The sequence below is a fragment of the Oncorhynchus gorbuscha genome, unplaced genomic scaffold (assembly GCF_021184085.1).
Source record: "Oncorhynchus gorbuscha isolate QuinsamMale2020 ecotype Even-year unplaced genomic scaffold, OgorEven_v1.0 Un_scaffold_7071, whole genome shotgun sequence".
NCBI lineage: Eukaryota > Metazoa > Chordata > Actinopteri > Salmoniformes > Salmonidae > Oncorhynchus > Oncorhynchus gorbuscha.
Genome location: NW_025750537.1, coordinates 5656 through 18820, shown reverse-complemented (window position 1 = coordinate 18820; position 13165 = coordinate 5656). Strand labels below are relative to the sequence as shown.

Below are 13165 nucleotides of genomic sequence, written 5' to 3'. Positions count from 1 at the left end.
CCTCCTCTCCTATTCTCTCCATCCCCACCCAGCTCTCCCTCCCTTCTCTCCGTTCGTATTCTGTCCATACCCACCCAGCCTCTCCCTCCTCTCCTATTCTTCCATCCCCACCCAGCCTCTCCCTCCTCTCCTTCTCGTATTCTGTCCATCCCCACCCAGCCTCTCCCTCCTCTCCCTCGTATTCTGTCCATCCCCTACCCAGCCTACTCCTCCTCTCCTCTCATATTCTGTCCATCCCCACCCAGCCTTACCCTCTCTCCTCTCGTATTCTGTCCATCCCCACCCAGCCTCTCCCTCCTCTCCTATTCTGTCCATCCCCACCCAGCCTCTCCCTCCTCTCGGCATTCTGTCCATCCCCACCCAGCCTCCTCCTCTCCTCTCCTATTCTGTCCATCCCCACCCAGCCTCTCCCTCCTCTCCTCTCCTATTCTGTCCATCCCCACCCAGCCTCTCCTCCTCTCCTCTCGTATTCTGTCCATCCCCACCCAGCTCTCCCTCCTCTCTCTCGTATTCTGTCCATCCCCACCCAGCCTTACCCTCCTCTCCTCTCGCATTCTGTCCATCCCCACCCAGCCTCTCCCTCCTCCCTCCTCTGTATTCTCTCCATCCCAACCCAGCCTCTCCCTCCTCTCCTATTCTCTCCATCCCCACCCAGCCTTACCCTCCTCTCCTCTCGTATTCTGTCCATCCCCACCCAGCCTCTCCCTCCTCTCCTCTCCTATTTCTGTCCATCCCCACCCAGCCTCTCCTCCTCTCTCTCCTATTCTGTCCATCCCCACCCAGCCTCTCCCTCCTCTCCTCTCGTATTCTGTCCATCCCCACCCAGCTCCTCCCTCCTCTCCTCTCGTATTCTGTCCATCCCCACCCAGCCTTACCCTCCTCTCCTCTCGTATTCTCTCCATCCCCACCCAGCCTCTCCCTCCCTCCGTTCGTATTCTGTCCGCACCCACAGCCTCTCCCTCCTCTCCTATTCTCTCCATCCCCACCCAGCCTCTCCCTCCCTCTCCTATTCTCTCCATCCCCACCCAGCCTCCCTCCTCTCCCTCTCGTATTCTGTCCATCCCCACCCAGCCTCACCCTCCTCTCCTCCTCGTATTCTCTCCATCCCCACCCAGCCTCTCCTCCCTCTCCACTCGTATTCTGTCCATCCCCACCCAGCCTCTCCCTCCTCTCCTATTCTCTCCATCCCCGCCCCAGCCTTACCCTCCTCTCCTCTCATATTCTCTCCATCCCCACCCAGTCTCTCCCTCCTCTCCTCTCGCATTCTGTCCATCCCCACCCAGCCTCCTCCTCCTCCTCGTATTCTCTCCATCCCCACCCAGCCTCCCTCCTCTCTATTTCTCTCCATCCCCACCCAGCCTTACCCTCCTCTCCTCTCGTATTCTGTCCATCCCCACCCAGCTCTCCCTCCTCTCCTCTCGTATTCTGTCCATCCCCACCCAGCCTCTCCTCCCTCTCCTCTCCTATTCTGTCCATCCCCACCCAGCCTCTCCCTCCTCTCCCCTCCTCCTATTCTGTCCATCCCCACCCAGCCCTCCTCCTCCTCTCTCCTATTCTGTCCATCCCCACCCAGCTCTCCCTCCTCTCCTCTCCTATTCTGTCCATCCCCACCCAGCCTCTCCCTCCTCTCCTCTCCTATTCTGTCCTAAATCCACCCAGCCTCACAGTCAGTTCTGTGGGAGAACGACTTAGCGCTTGTGTCTCATTTCTCAGATCCTCTCGTTGTTGTCGTCCAGAAGCTGGAGGAGTCTCCTAAAACAGGGCTGTTCTCAGACCGTCTCGTTGTTGTTGTTGTTGTACAGGACATCGTCAGAAGCTGGAGGAGTCTCCTAAAACAGGGCTGTTCTCAGACCGTCTCAGTGAGCTGAGAGATCAGACAGACAAACCATGAGGGTTGCCATGCCGACACAGTCCCAACAACAGCCGCTCAACGCTGGACACAACCCCTTCAACGCCCAAGGGCAGACACAGATACCAGGTGAGATTAAATACTCTAACCCCCAAGGGCAGATACCAGGTGAGATTAAATACTCTAACCCCCAAGGGCAGACACAGATACCAGGTGAGATTAAATACTCTAACCCCCAAGGACAGATACCAGGTGAGATTAAATACTCTAACCCCCAAGGGCAGACACAGACCAGGTGAGATTAAATACTCTTAACCCCCAAGGGCAGACACAGATACCAGGTGAGATTAAATACTCTAACCCACAAGGGCAGACACAGATACCAGGTGAGATTAAATACTCTAACCCCAAGGGCAGACACAGATACCAGGTGAGATTAAATACTCTAACCCCCAAGGGCAGACACAGATACCAGGTGAGATTAAATACTCTAACCCCCAAGGGCAGATACCAGGTGAGATTAAATACTCTAACCCCCAAGGGCAGACACAGATACCAGGTGAATTTAAATATTCTAACCCCCAAGGGCAGATACTCAGGTGAGATTAAATACTCTAACCCCCAAGGGCAGATACCAGGTGAGATTAAATACTCTAACCCCCAAGGGCAGACACAGATACCAGGTGAATTTAAATATTCTAACCCCCAAGGGCAGATACCAGGTGAGATTAAATACTCTAACCCCCAAGGGCAGATACCAGGTGAGATTAAATACTCTAACCCCCAAGGGCAGATACCAGGTGAGATTAAATACTCTAACCCCCCAAGGGCAGATACCAGGTGAGATTAAATACTCTAACCCCCAAGGGCAGACACAGATACCAGTTGAGATTAAATACTCTAACCCCCAAGGGCAGATACCAGGTGAGATTAAATACACTAACCCCAAGGGCAGACACAGATACCAGGTGAGATTAAATACTCTAACCCCAAGGGCAGACACAGATACCAGGTGAGATTAAATACTCTAACCCCCAAGGGCAGACACAGATACCAGGTGAGATTAAATACTCTAACCCCAAGGGCAGACACAGATACCAGGTGAGATTAAATACTCTAACCCCCAAGGGCAGGATACCAGGTGAGATTAAATACTCTAACCCCCAAGGGCAGATACCAGGTGAGATTAAATACTCTAACCCCCAAGGGCAGACACAGATACCAGGTGACATTTAAATACTCTAACCCCAAGGGCAGACACAGATACCAGGTGAATTTAAATAGTCTAACCCCCCAGGGCAGACACAGATACCAGGTGAGATTTAAATACTCTAACCCCCAAGGGCAGACACAGATACCAGGTGAATTTAAATACAGTCCCTCCTAACCCTTATTTAGTCAGATACCAGGTGAGATTTAAATACAGGCCCCCTTAACCCTTATTAACACAGATACCAGGTGAGATTTAAATACTCTAACCCCCGACACACATAGACACAGATACCAGATACTACATCTCTGATCTGTCCTAATCTGTTGTAACTACATCTCAGATCTGTCCCAATCTATCAGTCCTGTTGTAACTACATCTCTGATCTGTCCCAATCTATCAGTCCTGTTGCAACATATCTGATCTGTCCCAATCTATCAGTCCAGTTGCAACTCCATCTCTGATCTGTCCCAATCTATCAATGCTGTTTTAACTCCATCTCTGATCTGTCCCAATCTATCAATGCTGTTTTAACTCCATCTCTGATCTGTCCCAATCTATCAATGCTGTTTTAACTTCATCTCTGATCTGTCCCAATCTATCAGTCCTGTTGTAACTCCATCTCTCCCTTCCTGTAATATCCACAATGTCATTTTGGATGATTTTAGGTGTGGTTTTAGGTGTGCTATTCTAGCATTGACTTGCCTGGCCTTACCTGTACAATTCAATATTTCAAAATACTTCTTTAATGTTATTATTTTCAAACTATGTATATTTACAGTTTTGGCAAATGTGTTTGATTCGGTTGAGACATTAGTGAAGTACAGAAATGGTGAAAACCCTTTTCTCTGCTGCTTGGTTTCTCTCCCCTCTCTCTCTCTCTCTCTCTCTCTCTCTCTCTCTCTCTCTCTCTCTCTCTCTCTCTCTGTCTCTCTGTCTCTCTCTCTCTCCCCCTCTCTCGCTCTCTCTCTCTCTCTGTCTCGCTCTCTCTCTCTGTCTCTCTCTCTCTCTGTCTCTGTCTCTCTCGTCTCTCTGTCTACGCTCTCGCTCTCTCTGTCTCTCTCTCGCTCTCTCTCTGTCTCGCTCTCTCTCTCTCTGTCTCTCTCTCTCTCGCTCTCTCTCCTCTCTCTCTGTCTCTATCTCTCTCTCTCTCTCGTCTCTCTCTCTCTCTCTCTGCTCTCTCTCGTCTCTCTGTCTCTCTCTCTCTCTCTCTCTCTCTCTCTCTCTCTCTCTCTCTCTCTCTCTCTGTCTCTCTCTGCTCTCTCTCTCTCTCTCTCTCTCTCCCTCTCTGTCTCTCTCTCTCTCTCTCTCCCTCTGTCTCGTCTCTCTCTCTCATCTCTCTCTCTCTCTGTCTCTCTCTCTCTCTCTCTCTCTCCCTCTCTCTCTCTTCCCTCTCCCTCTCTCTCTTCCATCTCCCCTTCCTCTCTCTCTCCTCTGTCCTCTCTCCCTCTCTCTCTCTCTCTCTCTCTCTCCTCTCTCTCTCCCTCTCTCTCTCTCTCTCTCTCTCTCTCCCTCTCTCTCTCTCTCTCTCTCTCTCTCTCTCTCTCTCTCTCTCTCAGAGAGAGACAGGCAGAGACAAACATACAATGTGTCATTACTCAGGATGTTACATCAGACCTGGTAACCATTGATCCAGTGAAATGAGACACTCACAGCCTGAACATGCTCCATCTTCTAGAACTAGTTCTCTACACAGTATTCACTACACAGTATTCACTACACAGTATTCACTAAACAGTATTCACTACACAGTGTTCTCTACACAGTATTCACTACACAGTATTCACTACACAGTATTCACTACACAGTATTCACTAAACAGTATTCACTACACAGTGTTCTCTACACAGTATTCTCTACACAGTATTCACTACACAGTTTTCACTACAGTGTTCTCTACACAGTATTCTCTACACAGTAATCACTACAGTGTTCACTACACAGTATTCTCTACACAGTATTCTCTACACAGTATTCTCTACAGTGTTCACTACACAGTATTCTCTACACAGTATTCTCTACACAGTATTCACTACAGTGTTCACTACACAGTATTCTCTACACAGTATTCTCTACACAGTATTCTCTACAGTGTTCACTACACAGTATTCACTACACAGTGTTCACTACACAGTATTCACTACAGTGTTCTCTACACAGTATTCTCTACACCGTATTCACTACAGTGTTCACTACACAGTATTCTCTACACAGTATTCTCTACACAGCATTCTCTACAGTGTTCACTACACAGTATTCACTACACAGTATTCACTACACAGTATTCTCTACACAGTATTCACTACACAGTATTCACTAAACAGTATTCACTAAACAGTATTCACTACACAGCATTCACTACACAGTTTTCACTACACAGTATTCACTACACAGTATTCACTACACAGTGTTCACTACACAGTATTCACTACACATTGTTCACTACACAGTATTCACTACACAGTGTTCACTACACAGTATTCACTACACAGTATTCTCTACACAGTATTCACTACACAGTATTCACTACACAGTATTCACTACACAGTATTCACTAAACAGTATTCACTAAACAGTATTCACTACACAGTATTCACTACACAGTGTTCTCTACACAGTATTCACTACACAGTGTTCACTACACAGTGTTCACTAACAGTATTCACTACACAGTGTTCACTACACAGTGTTCACTACACAGTGTTCACTACACAGTATTCACTACACATTGTTCTCTACACAGTGTTCTACACAGTATTCACTACACAGTATTCACTAAACAGTATTCACTACACAGTGTTCATTACACAGTATTCACTACACAGTATTCACTACACAGTGTTCACTACAGTATTCACTACACAGTGTTCACTACACAGTATTCACTACACATTGTTCTCTACACAGTGTTCTCTACACAGTATTCACTACACAGTATTCACTACACAGTGTTCACTACACAGTATTCACTACACATTGTTCTCTACACAGTGTTCTCTACACAGTATTCACTACACAGTGTTCACTACACAGTATTCACTAAACAATTGTTCTCTACACAGTATTCACTACACAGTATTCACTACACAGTGTTCACTACACAGTATTCACTACACAGTGTTCACTACACAGAATTCACTACACAGTGTTCACTACACAGTATTCACTACACAGTGTTCACTACACAGTATTCACTACACAGTATTCTCGACACAGTATTCACTACACAGTATTCACTACACAGTATTCACTACACAGTATTCACTAAACAGTATTCACTAAACAGCATTCACTACACAGTATTCACTACACAGTATTCACTACACAGTGTTCACTACACAGTGTTCACTACACAGTGTTCACTACACAGTATTCACTACACATTGTTCTCTACACAGTGTTCTCTACACAGTATTCACTACACAGTATTCACTAAACAGTATTCACTACACAGTGTTCATTACACAGTATTCACTACACAGTATTCACTACACAGTATTCACTACACATTGTTCTCTACACAGTGTTCTCTACACAGTATTCACTACACAGTATTCACTAAACAGTATTCACTACACAGTATTCACTAAACAGTATTCACTACACAGTGTTCTTTACACAGTATTCACTACACAGTATTCACTACACAGTGTTCACTACACAGTATTCACTACACAGTTTTCACTACAGTGTTCTCTACACAGTATTCTCTACACAGTATTCACTACAGTGTTCACTACACAGTATTCTCTACACAGTATTCTCTACACAGTATTCTCTACAGTGTTCACTACACAGTATTCTCTACACAGTATTCTCTACACAGTATTCACTACAGTGTTCACTACACAGTATTCTCTACACAGTATTCTCTACACAGTATTCTCTACAGTGTTCACTACACAGTATTCACTACACAGTGTTCACTACACAGTATTCACTACAGTGTTCTCTACACAGTATTCTCTACACCGTATTCACTACAGTGTTCACTACACAGTATTCTCTACACAGTATTCTCTACACAGTATTCTCTACAGTGTTCACTACACAGTATTCACTACACAGTATTCACTACACAGTATTCTCTACACAGTATTCACTACACAGTATTCACTAAACATTATTCACTAAACAGTATTCACTACACAGCATTCACTACACAGTTTTCACTACACAGTATTCACTACACAGTATTCACTACACAGTGTTCACTACACAGTATTCACTACACATTGTTCACTACACAGTATTCACTACACAGTGTTCACTACACAGTATTCACTACACAGTATTCTCTACACAGTATTCACTACACAGTATTCACTACACAGTATTCACTACACAGTATTCACTAAACAGTATTCACTAAACAGTATTCACTACACAGTATTCACTACACAGTGTTCTCTACACAGTATTCACTACACAGTGTTCACTACACAGTGTTCACTACACAGTATTCACTACACAGTGTTCACTACACAGTGTTCACTACACAGTGTTCACTACACAGTATTCACTACACATTGTTCTCTACACAGTGTTCTCTACACAGTATTCACTACACAGTATTCACTAAACAGTATTCACTACACAGTGTTCATTACACAGTATTCACTACACAGTATTCACTACACAGTGTTCACTACACAGTATTCACTACACAGTGTTCACTACACAGTATTCACTACACATTGTTCTCTACACAGTGTTCTCTACACAGTATTCACTACACAGTATTCACTACACAGTGTTCACTACACAGTATTCACTACACATTGTTCTCTACACAGTGTTCTCTACACAGTATTCACTACACAGTGTTCACTACACAGTATTCACTAAACAATTGTTCTCTACACAGTATTCACTACACAGTATTCACTACACAGTGTTCACTACACAGTATTCACTACACAGTGTTCACTACACAGAATTCACTACACAGTGTTCACTACACAGTATTCACTACACAGTGTTCACTACACAGTATTCACTACACAGTATTCTCGACACAGTATTCACTACACAGTATTCACTACACAGTATTCACTACACAGTATTCACTAAACAGTATTCACTAAACAGCATTCACTACACAGTATTCACTACACAGTATTCACTACACAGTGTTCACTACACAGTGTTCACTACACAGTGTTCACTACACAGTATTCACTACACATTGTTCTCTACACAGTGTTCTCTACACAGTATTCACTACACAGTATTCACTAAACAGTATTCACTACACAGTGTTCATTACACAGTATTCACTACACAGTATTCACTACACAGTATTCACTACACATTGTTCTCTACACAGTGTTCTCTACACAGTATTCACTACACAGTATTCACTAAACAGTATTCACTACACAGTATTCACTAAACAGTATTCACTACACAGTGTTCTTTACACAGTATTCACTACACAGTATTCACTACACAGTGTTCACTACACAGTATTCACTACACAGTGTTCACTACACAGTATTCACTACACATTGTTCTCTACACAGTGTTCTCTACACAGTATTCACTACACAGTATTCACTACACAGTGTTCACTACACAGTATTCACTACACAGTGTTCACTACACAGTATTCACTACACATTGTTCTCTACACAGTGTTCTCTACACAGAATTCACTACACAGTGTTCACTACACAGTATTCACTAAACAATTGTTCTCTACACAGTATTCACTACACAGTATTCACTACACAGTGTTCACTACACAGTATTCACTACACAGTGTTCACTACACAGTATTCACTACACAGTATTCACTACACAGTATTCACTACACAGTATTCACTACACAGTATTCACTACACAGTGTTCTCTACACAGTATTCACTACACAGTATTCACTACACAGTGTTCACTACACAGTATTCACTACACATTGTTCTCTACACAGTGTTCTCTACACAGTATTCACTACACAGTGTTCACTACACAGTATTCACTACACATTGTTCTCTACACTGTATTCACTACACAGTATTCACTACACAGTGTTCACTACACAGTGTCCACTACGCAGTATTCACTACACAGTATTCACTACACAGTGTTCACTACACAGTATTCACTACACAGTGTTCACTACACAGTATTCACTACACATTGTTCTCTACACAGTGTTCTCTACACAGTATTCACTACACAGTATTCACTACACAGTGTTCACTACACAGTATTCACTACACAGTGTTCACTACACAGTATTCACTACACATTGTTCTCTACACAGCTTTCTCTACACAGTATTCACTACACAGTGTTCACTACACAGTATTCACTACACATTGTTCACTACACAGTGTTCACTACACAGTATTCACTACACAGTATTCACTACACAGTGTTCACTACACAGTATTCACTACACAGTGTTCACTACACAGTATTCACTACACATTGTTCTCTACACAGTGTTCTCTACACAGTATTCACTACACAGTATTCACTACACAGTGTTCACTACACAGTATTCACTACACATTGTTCTCTACACAGTGTTCTCTACACAGTATTCACTACACATTGTTCTCTACACAGTGTTCACTACACAGTATTCACTACACATTGTTCTCTACACAGTGTTCTCTACACAGTATTCACTACACAGTATTCACTACACAGTGTTCACTACACAGTGTTCACTACACAGTATTCACTACACAGTATTCACTACACAGTGTTCACTACACATTGTTCTCTACACAGTATTCACTACACATTGTTCTCTACACAGTGTTCTCTACACAGTATTCACTACACAGTGTTCACTACACAGTATTCACTACACAGTGTTCACTACACAGTATTCACTACACAGTATTCACTACACAGTATTCACTACACAGTGTTCTCTACACAGTATTCACTACACAGTATTCACTACACAGTGTTCACTACACAGTATTCACTACACATTGTTCTCTACACAGTGTTCTCTACACAGTATTCACTACACAGTGTTCACTACACAGTATTCACTACACATTGTTCTCTACACAGTATTCTCTACACAGTATTCTCTACAGTGTTCACTACACAGTATTCACTACACAGTATTCACTACACAGTATTCTCTACACAGTATTCACTACACAGTATTCACTAAACAGTATTCACTAAACAGTATTCACTACACAGCATTCACTACACAGTTTTCACTACACAGTATTCACTACACAGTATTCACTACACAGTGTTCACTACACAGTATTCACTACACAGTGTTCACTACACAGTATTCACTACACAGTGTTCACTACACAGTATTCACTACACAGTTATTCTCTACACAGTATTCACTACACAGTATTCACTGCAAGCATTTCACTACACAGTATTCACTAAACAGTATTCACTAAACAGCATTCACTACACAGTATTCACTACACAGTATTCACTACACAGTGTTCACTACACAGTGTTCACTACACAGTGTTCACTACACAGTATTCACTACACATTGTTCTCTACACAGTGTTCTCTACACAGTATTCACTACACAGTATTCACTAAACAGTATTCACTACACAGTGTTCATTACACAGTATTCACTACACAGTATTCACTACACAGTATTCACTACACATTGTTCTCTACACAGTGTTCTCTACACAGTATTCACTACACAGTATTCACTAAACAGTATTCACTACACAGTATTCACTAAACAGTATTCACTACACAGTGTTCATTACACAGTATTCACTACACAGTATTCACTACACAGTGTTCACTACACAGTATTCACTACACAGTGTTCACTACACAGTATTAACTACACATTGTTCTCTACACAGTGTTCTCTACACAGTATTCACTACACAGTATTCACTACACAGTGTTCACTACACAGTATTCACTACACAGTGTTCACTACACAGTATTCACTACACATTGTTCTCTACACAGTGTTCTCTACACAGTATTCACTACACAGTGTTCACTACACAGTATTCACTAAACAATTGTTCTCTACACAGTATTCACTACACAGTATTCACTACACAGTGTTCACTACACAGTATTCACTACACAGTGTTCACTACACAGTATTCACTACACAGTATTCACTACACAGTATTCACTACACAGTGTTCTCTACACAGTATTCACTACACAGTATTCACTACACAGTGTTCACTACACATTATTCACTACACATTGTTCTCTACACAGTGTTCTCTACACAGTATTCACTACACAGTGTTCACTACACAGTATTCACTACACATTGTTCTCTACACTGTATTCACTACACAGTATTCACTACACAGTGTTCACTACACAGTGTTCACTACACAGTATTCACTACACAGTATTCACTACACAGTGTTCACTACACAGTATTCACTACACAGTGTTCACTACACAGTATTCACTACACATTGTTCTCTACACAGTGTTCTCTACACAGTATTCACTACACAGTATTCACTACACAGTGTTCACTACACAGTATTCACTACACAGTGTTCACTACACAGTATTCACTACACATTGTTCTCTACACAGCTTTCTCTACACAGTATTCACTACACAGTGTTCACTACACAGTATTCACTACACATTGTTCACTACACAGTGTTCACTACACAGTATTCACTACACAGTATTCACTACACAGTATTCACTACACAGTGTTCACTACACAGTGTTCACTACACAGTATTCACTACACATTGTTCTCTACACAGTGTTCACTACACAGTATTCACTACACAGTGTTCACTACACAGTATTCACTACACATTGTTCTCTACACAGTGTTCTCTACACAGTATTCACTACACAGTATTCACTACACAGTGTTCACTACACAGTATTCACTACACAGTGTTCACTACACAGTATTCACTACACAGTGTTCACTACACAGTATTCACTACACAGTGTTCTCTACACAGTATTCACTACACAGTGTTCACTACACAGTATTCACTACACATTGTTCTCTACACATTGTTCACTACACAGTGTTCACTACACAGTATTCACCACACAGTATTCACTACACAGTGTTCATTACACAGTGTTCACTACACAGTATTCACTACACAGTATTCACTACACATTGTTCTCTACACAGTGTTCACTACACAGTATTCACTACACAGTGTTCACTACACAGTGTTCACTACACAGTATTCACTACACAGTATTCACTACACTTTGTTCTCTACACAGTATTCATTACACAGTATTCACTCCTACTGGCCCTGATACAGAGGGAGAACACTGGACAACTCCTCCTCCTCCTCCTCCTCCTCCTCCACCTCCTCCTCATCTCTAGCCACCCCCCTCTCCTCCTCCTCCTCTTCCTCCTCCTCCTCCTTTCTAACCATCCCTTTCTCCTCTTCCAGACCCTCGCCAGTCCCAGTCGTCTCCTCCCTGGTCCTATGAGCAGCCCTACCCGTCCTACCTGAGTCCCATGACCTCCCTGTCTGTCCACTCCACCACGCCCCTCTCCTCCAGCCGAGCCACGGCCTGCCCAACATCACTGACCCGCCCCGCCGCCTGCCAGGTAACACACACTAGCAACACCCTGCATCCCACCCTGTATCCCACCCTGCATCCCACCCTCTTCCCACCCTCATCCCACCCTGCATCCCACCCTCATCCCACCCTCATCCCACCCCTCATCCCACCCTCATCCCACCCTTTCTCCACCCTCATCCCACCCTCTTCCCACCCTGCATCCCACCCTTTCCCACCCTGCATCCCACCCTGCATCCCACCCTGCATCCCACCCTCTTATCCCACCCTGCATCCCACCCTGTTCCACCCTCATCCCCACCCTGTATCCCACCTCATCCCACCCTGCATCCCACCCTCATCCCATATCTCATCCCACCCTCATCCCACCCTGCATCCCACCTCATCCCACCCTGCATCCCACTCATCCCACCTGTATCCCACCCCTGCATCCCACCCCTTCCACCCTCCCACCCTGTATCCCACCCTCATCCCACCCTCATCCCACCCAGCATCCCACCCTCATCCCACCCTCATCCCACCCTGCATCCCACCCTCATCCCACCCTCATCCCACCCTCATCCCACCCTCATCCC

The 13165-nt window shown here is 44.0% G+C and overlaps 1 pseudogene; it reads left to right on the top strand.

Moving 5' to 3' along the window:
- The first annotated feature begins 1802 nt into the window (after window positions 1-1802).
- Window positions 1803-12632, top strand: LOC124029631 (annotated as a pseudogene).
- Window positions 12633-13165: the final 533 nt, after the last annotated feature.